The sequence below is a fragment of the Schistocerca gregaria genome, chromosome 1 (genome assembly GCF_023897955.1).
Source record: "Schistocerca gregaria isolate iqSchGreg1 chromosome 1, iqSchGreg1.2, whole genome shotgun sequence".
Taxonomy (NCBI): domain Eukaryota; kingdom Metazoa; phylum Arthropoda; class Insecta; order Orthoptera; family Acrididae; genus Schistocerca; species Schistocerca gregaria.
Genome location: NC_064920.1, coordinates 143,825,571 through 143,838,469, shown reverse-complemented (window position 1 = coordinate 143,838,469; position 12,899 = coordinate 143,825,571). Strand labels below are relative to the sequence as shown.

At 46.3% G+C, this 12,899-nt stretch overlaps 1 protein-coding gene and 1 pseudogene across 1 annotated transcript in view; both read right to left on the bottom strand.

The window, feature by feature from the left end:
- Positions 1-12,899, bottom strand: part of LOC126334976 (uncharacterized) — a 190,482-nt gene that overhangs the window by 74,501 nt on the left and 103,082 nt on the right. The gene's annotated exons all lie outside the window — the stretch shown is intronic.
- Positions 6,354-6,471, bottom strand: LOC126287914 (5S ribosomal RNA; annotated as a pseudogene).

Below are 12,899 nucleotides of genomic sequence, written 5' to 3'. Positions count from 1 at the left end.
AGTAACATGATTGTGTGCCTACAGATTTAATTGTATGATTCACACGTGGAATATATGTACACATTATGTTTAAAGTATATTTACACTTACTTTGTATGCTAAATAGGTTCTTTCAACGAACCTGTTTAAAGTGGTTCATTGTACCCCTCATGTGGGGCACAATGAACCATTTACCGAATTTTCTTCAAAGGCCTGCAGCTAAAAAACAATTAATGACAATGCAATCGTATAAGGCCATGTGATACTTGAACGATTAAACTGTAACATCTGTAAATCACAACTCTGTAATAAAATTATTGGGTGAGTAACATGGAGAAATATTTGTTATGGCTCAATGTGCCCCACTCTCCCCTACACGTCATTTCGTAGCTCATTTGTTTTTTCCAAGCTGTGCTGGTACTGCTGTTGAGATCCCAGCGGGATATCTAATGTGCGTCGTAAATTGCGAAACAAAAAATTGGTAACACATTTCGCGCGCCACCCTACGTTAGCGATGTTTGTGGGCGCGCGCGCGTCGGCAGGTAGGTGGGAGGTGTGGCGCGCTGTGAGCCGGTCGCAGCGGCCTGCTTTCCGGAAACGCGAGTCGCGGAGCCGCAGATAGCGCCGCCTTTGTCCGGCCGCAGCCGCCGTGGAGAGGCGAGGCGGAGTGCTGTGTGGCCGGCGCCCGCTGTGACGGCACCACGCACCCGCGGCAGCGGCATTCCGCGAATTACACACACCGTGCTCGCTGGCTCCAGCTGCGGGAACTGTCCGCGGCCACTTAGCGAAGGGTAGTTTTACCAAAGGGCTATCCGTCACACGGATTTCGAATCTGCGGTAACCACAGGGGCATTTGACAATATTGCGGGTACTGGGAAATCTGAAGTTAAAAGCCGGCCGAGCGGTTCTGGGCGCTACAGTCTGGAACCGCGCGACCGCTACGGTCGCAGGTTCGAATCCTTCCTCGGGCACGGATGTGTGTGATGTCCTTAGGTTAGTTAGGTTTAAATAGTTCTAAGTTCTAGAGGACTGATGACCTCAGCAGTTAAATCCCATTTTTGAAGTTAAAATCTTCTGGGTTATTAAGCCGCGTCATCTTTCTTCAAAATGGTCGACGTTTCGACTCCCTCTGCTGGGATCTTCTTCAGGATCTTTTGGTGTCCACTACTGCTAGAACACTGTCAGAGACGAGTGTCGCGTCCACTTATAAAGGGGGAGTTTTCTGGCGTTCGTGCTGGAGTACGCATATTATTGGTTAAAATTCATATGACTACCATTGGTGGGCCGTAGTCATAGGCTAATGCAGAAGAAGGGGTGTTGGTAGCTCATCTCCTGTGGATACCATTGGCGGTCATCGTCATTAGACAGAAAGGCACTATTCCACACTTATGCTGGAGAAGTGTTATTCGTTGGAATGCGTGCTACCGCTATTGGTTGAGCGTCATCAGTGGCTAGATTGGAAACGGACAGAGCTAGAGAGGGGGAATGTTTACCCAAAAATTATTGTTTGCCGAGGTGACTTGCAGCGCGTTGTTTACACCGCGGCTGCTTATTTACTTCTTGATGGCGGAGAGCCATGATGCCGGAAGCCTATAGCCGTCCTCTCTATTGAAATTAGAGGCATTCTTAGAAATTTCAACAGCTGCTCGGACCTTTCTTCTATAAATACTAGACTGGAACAGAAGGGAGAACCGATAGAGGTATTCAAAGTACTCTTCGCCACACACCGTCAGGTGGCTTGCGGAGAGATGTAGATGTAGATCCCTGCATATCTATTGTAATCGCCACTCTAAGAAAAAAACGAAAAGAAAAAAAGACGTACCATGAAGGAATTATTCGAATGGGACGGAATGAAGACATATCAAGCAGTCGACAGTCCTCCATACATGGGATGGGAATCTAAAACATGCCAACCACTTTGGCGCTGCCCGAGTGGAGCAAGCTCGACGCCAACAAAGAACGTCACCACCTCTCCGTCTGTTTGTCCTCTTCACAAAAACGACATCGAACTCTACGCGCACTCTTCAGAGATGTCCTCACTAGAATAGTTACACGTCCGATATGTTAGACATGTAAGCAACAGAATTGTCGTGCAACAGAAAGCCTTTCAAACATTGAGCCACGCTGAAAATAAAGAATGGATTCTGGAAGCAAAGATATGTAATTAGGCGCAGTGCATGTTTTTGCGCCCACATTGTTGGGAATTTGAACAGATTCTCTGTGCACACAACACACGTTACCGTATGCTGTTGAATAGTATTCTGTAATTGCATATTGTTATTTATAGTCTCGGGTTACCAGAATAGAAGGTGATTAACAGCTGGTTAATTTTCCTTCCTAGCTCTCAGAAAAAAATCCGATTCGCCTCAGCAAACGAAATCTCCAACGCTTCCTAATGTATCGGTGACCAATTCGACGGGATCTCTCCTTTCCACGGCATATTAAGGTTGGGTGGGGGGATGCTACGTGCAGTGGTGCTAAAGGTGCGCCTTTCCTGGCAGATGTCTTATTACCTGTGCAGCGTAAATGTGTCACGTGTGAAACGAGAGAAAGGGGTATGGCGTAATCCGGTGCCAACATATAGCGTGATGCTTCCCAAATGGCAGTCAGAGAGGCTGATGAAACTCACTCAGCCGTGTCAAATAGCCGCACCCCATGACACACTGCGGAGAGGTCTAAGATAAAACCCACAACATTAGTGCTCAGTCTGATGGTGAGATAACTGACGGTACCATAACTCTTTTTTGCAGCCACTCCACTTGATCTCTCAAGTTTTCTCGGCGTGGTCGCTTAATGGTGTCCTTCCGGGTGTCCTGCCAAGTTGTTGATTCCATCTTTATGCACAATATGGTACAAAAATGTCCGCCTCAGTAGCTAAGTGGTTAACATGAATGACTGCTAAGCGAAGCGACAGGGTTCAATTCCCAGCAGTGCTAGGATTTTTCCTCGGTAGGAGGACTGGAACGGGCTGTCCTCAACCACGTGATGCTTGTTGAGGAGCTACTCACGGAGGCCTACGGCTCCAGGCTCCAGTGTGCTGGCTCCACGGCCCCACATACCGCATCCGAATGTCGGCGTTGGCAGAGGATGACACAGCGGGTGGTCGGTACGCGGAGCTTGGAAGCTGTTCTCGAATCGACAAGCTGAGCGGGCATTGCTGTCAAAATTAACATTTGATTCGAAATAAATCGTCTGGATGCGAATAATTTGGCGTCAGCTCTGTTAAGTATATAGTAGATGTACAACCTATAAGTGACATATGAAAATTTGTGGGACTCGAACTACACTCCTGGAAATGCAAAAAAGAACACATTGACACCGGTGTGTCAGACCCACCATACTTGCTCCGGACACTGTGAGAGGGCTGTACAAGCAATGATCACACGCACGGCACAGCGGACACACCAGGAACCGCGGTGTTGGACGTCGAATGGCGCTAGCTGCGCAGCATTTGTGCACCGCCGCCGTCAGTGTCAGCCAGTTTGCCGTGGCATACGGAGCTCCATCGCAGTCTTTAACACTGGTAGCATGCCGCGACAGCGTGGACGTGAACCGTATGTGCAGTTGACGGACTTTGAGCGAGGGAGTATAGTGGGCATGCGGGAGGCCGGGTGGACGTACCGCCGAATTGCTCAACACGTGGGGCGTGAGGTCTCCACAGTATATCGATGTTGTCGCCAGTGGTCGGCGGAAGGTGCACGTGCCCGTCGACCTGGGACCGGACCGCAGCGACGCACGGATGCACGCCAAGACCGTAGGATCCTACGCAGTGCCGTAGGGGACTGCACTGCCACTTCCCAGCAAATTAGGGACACTGTTGCTCCTGGGGTATCGGCGAGGACCATTCGCAACCGTCTCCATGAAGCTGGGCTACGGTCCCGCACACCGTTAGGCCGTCTTCCGCTCACGCCCCAACATCGTGCAGCCCGCCTCCAGTGGTGTCGCGACAGGCGTGAATGGAGGGACGAATGGAGACGTGTCGTCTTCAGCGATGAGAGTCGCTTCTGCCTTGGTGCCAAAGATGGTCGTATGCGTGTTTGGCGCCGTGTAGGTGAGCGCCACAATCAGGACTGCATACGACCGAGGCACACAGGGCCAACACCCGGCATCATGGTGTGGGGAGCGATCTCCTACACTGGCCGCACACCTCTGGTGATCATCGAGGGGACACTGAATAGTGCACGGTACATCCAAACCGTCATCGAACCCATCGTTCTACCATTCCTAGACCGGCAAGGGAACTTGCTGTTCCAACAGGACAATGCACGTCCGCATGTATCCCGTGCCACCCAACGTGCTCTAGAAGGTGTAAGTCAACTACCCTGACCAGCAAGATCTCCGGATCTGTCCCCCATTGATCATGTTTGGGACTGGATGAAGCGTCGTCTCACGCGGTCTGCACGTCCAGCACGAACGCTGGTCAAACTGAGGCTCCAGGTGGAAATGGCATGGCAAGACGTTCCACAGGACTACATCCAGCATCTCTACGATCGTCTCCATGGGAGAATAGCAGCCTGCATTGCTGCGAAAGGTGGATATACACTGTACTAGTGCCGACATTGTGCATGCTCTGTTACCTGTGTCTATGTGCCTGTGGTTCTGTCAGTGTGATCATGTGATGTATCTGACCCCAGGAATGTGTCAATAAAGTTTCCCCTTCCTGGGACAATGAATTCACGGTGTTCTTATTTCAATTTCCAGGAGTGTAGATTGCTCCCTTATCGCCAGCAGTCGGCTTAACCATTAGGTATGCGTGAACTGCTGCAGGACCGACCCAACCTTCAATATGTGAGACATGTAGGAGACTACGGTGTAGTCATAGGGATGGTAGGCAGCGTGTCATATGGAAGATTGGATCGGTCCGGTAGGCGTGCACGGATAACATAATGATTAAAGAGACCGCTCGCCATAAGTGGGATATCCGTGTCATCAGTGTCTGTTCGCCCAGACACGCAGGTTAATAAAACCAACAATGCCTGATAAATATTTTGAGACTGAGGAAGAAAAGATGGCTTATCTGTTTCATGCTGCCTCAGTCTCCGGAAAGATCGGTAGACACCTAAGGAAACATGGCAAAGCAGTGTATTTCACAGCAGACAACAAAGGTAAAAAGCCTTTTTAATGATGAAGACGATCTAGGTCTTCGAATGCCGGGTGCTGACCTCATTCCGTGCGAAGGCATGTCTTAAGTGCTGCAAACTATTAGAACAGTCGAGGAGAGGAGGAAGAGACATCAGCGACACAGCCGACTAAAAATACGAGAACTGCCCCGAATATAATCACAATCATGGGAACAGTAATGTCTCGCATGATATCTCATCCACTTGAGTTGGAAAACGCTGAGAGAATGCGCGTTTCGTGGAAGGATAATACGGGCTCTAAATGGGGTGTATCGTCTGTTAGAAATAGCGACATGATTCCATCAATGCTTCACACTGTGTATTCTTTTGGGCCCTCTGCTAGTATATGTGTTTTAAGAATTATTAATTATAAGTTATAATTCCACGTACACTAATAATTTTGAGTGCTGTTATTTTAAAATAGGTATATTTCGGATGAATTGACATGATCAGGTTATCTGTAAGTAAATGGCACGTAATTTTGGTTCATTATTTCTAATTTTATAGGCAATTATTAGGTTTCATTATGATACATTTTTACAAACGTCTGATGATCTTGACATCCAGGCGATATCGGTGGTTGTGCCACCATTTGCTTGTTAGTTACCTTCCGTTGGTATTATTATATTAATAATGGTTTGTTATCACCTTATCTGAATTATTGCTTTATGTAATTGACAGATTACATTATTTATGTCGGTATCTTCGTGGCAGTTGTTTGACAGATAATCTAGCGACATTCTATGGTTGTAGACAGTACTGTTTATCATTGCTGTTGTGTAGATATTGATTTGCATGACACATCCAGCGATGCCATACAAACATGCACACAGTACATGACAAACAGTGTTGCCTGTATCTTTACAATATCGCTGAATTATCTCCTAAAACAAGCTGTCACAAAAAATACCCATATAAAGTTTATAATCTGACAACTATATGAGGTAATAACTCGGAGAAGGTGATAACCAACCACTATTGCTACAAAAACACCAAAGGAACGTAACTAACAAGCAAACAGAAAGTTACAAAACCACCGATATCGCATTAAAAAGCACTCTGTCTTCAGGCCACGAGTGGCCTACCGGGGCCATCCGACCGCCGTGTCATCCTCAGTCGAGGACGCAGATAGGAGGGGCGTGGGTCAGCACACCGCTCTCCCGGTCGTTATGATGATATTCTTGACCGAAGCCGCTACTATTCGGTCGAGTGGCTCTTCAATTGGCATCACTAGGCTGAGTGCATCCCGAAAAATGGCAGCAGCGCATGGGGTCCTGGATGGTCACCCATCCAAGTGCCGACCACGCCCGGCAGCGCTTAACTTCGGTGATCTCACGGGAACCGGTGTATCCACTGCGGCAAGGCCGTTGCCCCACCGCTATCGCACGGATATCAGACATAGGTAAAATGTGTAATATTCGAATCCATTACCTGTAAAACTAGAAATATGTACCAAAATTACGTGCCATTTACTTGCAGATAACCTGATGATGGCAATTCAGCCTAAACAGGCCTATAGTAAAATTAAAGTAATCAAAATTAGCAGCGTAGTTGGAATTATAATTATGCTTCACAGTGTTACTGGATTCAGGCTACGAACAGGCATGGCAACACGGCTCGCAGCACCAGAAGACGATGACTAGGTGAGTCGTCGAAATATTGTGCTCAGCTGGCCGGTGTGGCCAAGCGGTTCTAGGCGCTACAGTCTGGAACCGCACGACCGCTACGGTCGCAGGTTCGAATCCTGCCTCGGGCATGGATGTGTGTGATGTCCTTAGGTTAGTTAGGTTTAAGTAGTTCTAAGTTCTAGGGGACTGATGACCTTAGAAGTTAAGTCCCATAGTGCTAAGAGCCATTTGAACCATATTGTGCACAAAATGGTATCGACAACTCAGCTGAACACCCGAAAGCTCACTATTAGTGGTACTCCGTGCGACAGCCTCCGTAAACACCGGCGGTGGCTGGTCGCAGACAGAGGGTAAGCTGGAATGCTGTGCTGCGCTGCGAGTCCGCCCATCCAGACGAGCTGGCCTGGTCCCGGACGGTTGGCGCGGAGGCGCGCGCTAATCCTGGCGAACCGCAGTGCACCGCAAATGCCGCTCCATATTCCCGATTCTCTTTACAGAATGATTAGTTTAGGGACATTAGCAGCGAGCGTTACTGGCCTAAGTGTTGTCTGAGGTGTAACCGAGGCTCTGTACAATGGCGCTCTCATGAATGCTGCATTTCCTACTTATGGAAGCCTTTTGATGTACAGTAATTTCCACCGAGCAGTTAATACACTAGGCACGCATTTACGGACTATCCATTCCGACCTAAGCGTGTACAGAAGATAGTCTGTGGGCAGTATCTGTGGTGCCACACCATCAGTGGATTGCGATAAAGCTTTAGAACCACTTATACTAAACAAAATGTAGGACCTGTGGCTAAAAATTAGTTAAGGAATTTCAGTGATTAGTGAGGGGACAAATTTGTATATCAGTTTTTCGTATGATGGCAGGGTGGCTGAGAAATGATAAATACTGCAGATAATGATCAAATATGTGTAGGGAGATATTTTTTCGTGCTTTTTATGGGTACATAAATTTGGAAATTTGTGGTAAGGTCGTATGGGATCAAACTGCTGAGGTCATGGGTCCGAAAGCTTACGCACTACTTGAGCTAACTTAAACTAACTTACGCTAAGGACAACACACACATCCATGCCCGAGGGAGGACTCGAACCTCCGACGGGGGGAGCTGCATCATCCACTACAATCAAAAGAACAGGATTGAACAGGAAATAGTAATAAAGTTTTATAAAACTATTTCTGCGTAGTAACAAGTGCTAGGCCCCCGCAAAGAGACATTGATTAGATTACAGATAACAGAAACAAAGATACACTGACGAAAAAAAAAATCACAGCACCAAGAAGCAGTTGAGCAACATAAACGAAAGTCGACAGGTGTGTTTCTACAGCTGAAAGATGCCGCCTATTCAAATTTCGCGCCAGTCGCATAGGAGTGCTACTACTAGCGCCTCTATGGGGATGCAAATCAGATTTATTTTAAATATACGCTGTACTGGCAGCGAGCGTTTCTTGCCTTCGAGATTGGACATAGTACGTTTATGTTAGTCAAGAATGTCTTTCAGGCGACAAAGACACCATTATCAACACCTCACTGAGTTTGAATGACGACGTGTAATAGAGCTACAGGAAGCTGCATGTTCCTTCAGCGATATTGCAGAAAGAATTGGCAGGACTGTAGACACTGTACATGATTGGTGGCAGCAGTGGTCACGAGAATATGTGGTAGGAGGAAGACGGGCTCCGGACGGTCACCTGGCCATACCGAGAGAAAATGTTCAAATGTGTGTGAAATCTTATAGGACTTAACTACTAAGGTCATCAGTCCCTAAGCTTACACACTACTTAATCATCCTAACGACAAACACACACACCCATGCCCGAGGGAGGACTCGAACCTCCGCCGGGACACTACCGAGAGGGTGTTCGGAATGTGGCTCTGGCGCACAGCAAACTGAGCAGCAACAGACACCACAGTGGCACAACGAACTGTTGAAAGGCCAGCTCCGAGTCAAAGGTCCTGTCGTGTGCATTCGACTGACCCCAAACCACCGCCAATTGCGACGTTAGTTGCGTCAAGCAAGATCTCGTTGGAGGGCAGGGTGGAGGTCTGTTGTTTTTTCTGTTGAAAGCTGATTTGTTGGTTAGGAGGCGGCTCTCGTTATCCCACGCACCCTGACTGCAAATTTATATGTCAATCTGGTGATTTGACCTGTTGTGCTGCCATTCATGGACAGTTTTCCAGGGGATGATTCCCAACACGATAACGTTCGCTCACATGCCGCTGTTGTAACTCATCATGCTCTACATTTTGCCTTGGCCTGCTCGATCACCAGATCAGTCTGCCATCATTGGGGTCATCATGGGACGAGAGTTCCAGCGTCATCCACAAACAGGAGTAATCGTCCCCGTACTGACCGACCAAGCGCAACAGGCGCGGAACTTTATCCTATAAACTGACATCTGGCGCCTGTGCAACACAGTGCATGCACGTCTGCAAGCTTGCATTCAACATTCTGGCGGCTACACCGGTTATTAACGTACAAGCATTTTGCATTTGCAATATCTTATCTCTCGCTTACATTAATCTGTTGATCGTGCAATGTGAATCACTTATCTATGTTACCTAGAAAAATTTATTCCCGACATTTCATTACTGTACATTAATATTTTGGTGGTCCGATTTTTTTACGTCACTTTATTGAGAAGAAGAGAGGCATTCTAGAGCGGTTATACAAGAATCAAAACTGAGCGTCAAGAACTGGAAGTGTATGCAACTGAAAGAGAAATAAATAGGTACCACAACAGCTTTCATGAACACGTGGCATAGACAATGAAAGGTCCCGAAACCAAATGGAACAAGAGACATAGGAAAGGTGCCGACCGTTGTGGCCGAGCGGTTCTAGGCGCTTCAGTCCGGAACCGCGCTCCTACTACGGTCGCAGGTTCGAACCCTGCCTCGGGCGTGGATGTGTGTGATGTCCCTTAGGTTAGTTAGGTTTAAATAGTTCTAAGTCTAGGGGACTGATGACCTCAGATGTTAAGTCTCATAGTGCTTAGAGCCATTTGAACATAGGAAAGGCACTTTGTGACTGTATAATATGCTCCAAGTCTAATCGATAAATTACAGAAGAAAAAGACAAAGAAGGAGAAGGATAAGCATACGAAGAAGGAAGGTTCTTCATAATGATGAATAATGCGTCGTCTTTAGATGAAAATTTCCTAGCGCTAAGCCATTTTTTCAGCTTAAGAAAAAGGAAATAGACAGCTGAGACCACATCTGGAGAGGATGAACAACTACAGTTCATCCTAGCCAAACACGCTTATTTTAGCCTATTCGACAAGCTGTGTGACAGTAGTTGCGTTGCTCTGGCACAAGATCACTTCTCTGCTTGCTAACCTTGATCGATTCTGCTTCTGCTCGCCACACAGACGGCCCGATACCGTTCACTAATAATGGTGCATTAGGGGTTTTCCGTTTATCATATGATAAGGATTTGTGCGTAGGCACCTGGAAGGATGCAATCGCAGTGTTTGGGCAATCAGAAGTTTTAGTCTTTTTTAGCCTTTCGTTGTATGGCTGATAGGTGGGTTCCCATTTTAACGTACGTTCAGAGGTTAGTCCGAGGTATTTTAGCGTGTGAATAACAATAGAAAACTCAATAACAATTCACATTATGATAAAAATTATAACACTTAAAAAAGTGAAGAATGAAAAAAAAGTGTGTGAAATCTTATGGGACTTAACTGCTAAGATCATCAGTCCCTAAGCATACACACTACTTAACCTAAATTATCCTAAGGACAAACACACACATCCATGCCCGAGGGAGGACTCGAACCTTCGCCGGGACCAGCCGCACAGAAGATTCAAAAATGGTTCAAATGGCTCTGAGCACTATGGGACTTAACATCTGTGGTCATCAGTCCCCTAGAACTTAGAACTACTTAAACCTAACTAACCTAAGGACATCACACACATCCATGCCCGAGACAGGATTCGAACCTGCGACCGTAGCAGTCGCGCCGTTCCGGACTGAGCGCCTAGAACCGCAAGACCACCGCGACCGGCCGCACAGAAGAATGAAAAGGTTTTTCAAAACTCGCGTCATTGAAATATAACCATTGTAGTACTTTTGTTGATTCCAGCACTATCTGCTGTTCTGTATTTCCACCATTTCAAAAATTTTACATAACGATCAGTATTCTTGACAGATAAACATGAAGATGCATTTGTACTAACGTGAAACCCATAGTTGCGAATAAAGAACCTTCATATATTTATGAAGCTTTGGAAATATTTCACAATTCTCGACTTGTTTTATTGTTCTAATTTTTATGTTTATTTGAATGGTTACTAAGTGATGAGTGTTTTTTATAGTTATCCACAATGTTTCTGAACTGTGTATGCTCTCCCCAGAAAGTTACTTGTGTTTTAATGTCGTAGTTAATTGGATAGGAAGGTTTAAATGGTAAGGCAGAAGTCATAGAGGTGAAAGCTACGAGAACTTCGTGATACATTTATCGCTTGGAGCCTGAAAAGATCGATATTGAGGATGCACTGGCTGTACCAGGAGGTAGGCTGGTTGAGATTGAGTTGGAGATATCGTTGGGATTCCTGTAGAGTGGGACATAGGGCCAGGAAGTTGGTGGTGTCAGCGTACTGGGGAAGGAGACTAGAAATCTACTCTGTAGGAATCAGCATGGGTTTCGAAAAAGACCATCGTGTGAAACCCAGCTCGCGCTATTCGTCCATGAGACTCAAGAGGGCCATAGACACGGGTTCACAGGTAGATGCCGTGTTTCTTGACTTCCGCAAGGCGTTTGACACAGTTCCCCACAGTCGTTTAATGAACAAAGTAAGAGCATACGGACTATCAGACCAATTGTGTGATTGGATTGAGGAGTTCCTAGATAACTGAACGCAACATGTCATTCTCAATGGAGAGAAGTCTTCCGAAGTAAGAGTGATTTCAGGTGTGCCGCAGGGGAGTGTCATAGGACCGTTGCTATTCACAATATACACAAATGACCTGGTGGGTGACATCGGAAGTTCACTGAGGCTTTTTGCAGATGATGCTGTGGTGTATCGAGAGGTTGTAACAATGGAAAATTGTACTGAAATGCAGGAGGATCTGCAGCGAATCGACGCATGGTGCACGGAATGGCAATTAAATCTCAATGTAGACAATACATAGAAAGATAGATTCCTTATCATTTAGCTAAAAAATAGCAGGTCAGCAACTGGAAGCAGTTAATTCCATAAATTATCTGGGAGTACACATTAGAAGTGAATTAAAATGGAATGATCACATAAAGTTGATCGTCGGTAAAGCAAATGCCAGACTGAGATTCATTGGAAGAATCCTAAGGAAATGCAATCCGAAAACAAAGGAAGTAGGTTACAGTACGCTTGTTCGCCCACTGCTTGAATACTGCTCAGCAGTGTGGGATCCGCACCAGATAGGGTTGATAGAAGAGATAGAGAAGACCCAACGGAGAGCATCGCGCTTCGTTACAGGATCATTTAGTAATCGCGAAAGCGTTACGGAGATGATAAATAAACTCCAGTGGAAGACTCTGCAGGAGAGGCGCTCAGTAGCTCGGTACTTGCTTTTGTTAAAGTCACCGAAGAGTCAAACAGTATATTGCTCCCTCCTACGTATATCTCGCGAAGAGACCATGAGGATAAAATCAGAGAGATTAGAGCCCACACAGAAGCATACCGACAATCCTTCTTTCCACGAACAATACGAGACTTGAATAGAAGGGAGAACCGATAGAGGTACTCAGGGTACCCTCCGCCACACAGCGTCAGGTGGCTTGCGCAGTATGGATGTAGATGTAGAAGGTAGACAGGAGGAGGGGTTATATCAGTAGTGTACAGAATATAAAGGAGAGCAGAAAGGATAGAACTTTGAGGCACACCTACAGTGAGGTGGAAAAGGGGGGAATTCGTGCTATTTAGGATTACTTAGCGTGGGTGGTTGGATGAAAAGGGATGCAATAAGGTGGACGTAGATTATTTAAATACTATTGCCAGTGGCGGAAAAAGTCTATTGGAGGCCCATGGCGGTGCAACTAAATGAGGTCTGCGGTCTGATTAGAAATTGATGCGTTTGTACTGTAAGTTTGTAAAAAATGAATAATAAAGCTCACGCGATGGCTGACAGGAAAATCATACTTGAAGATACAGTATACGTGAGAAACTTATAATACGAATCAGCATATG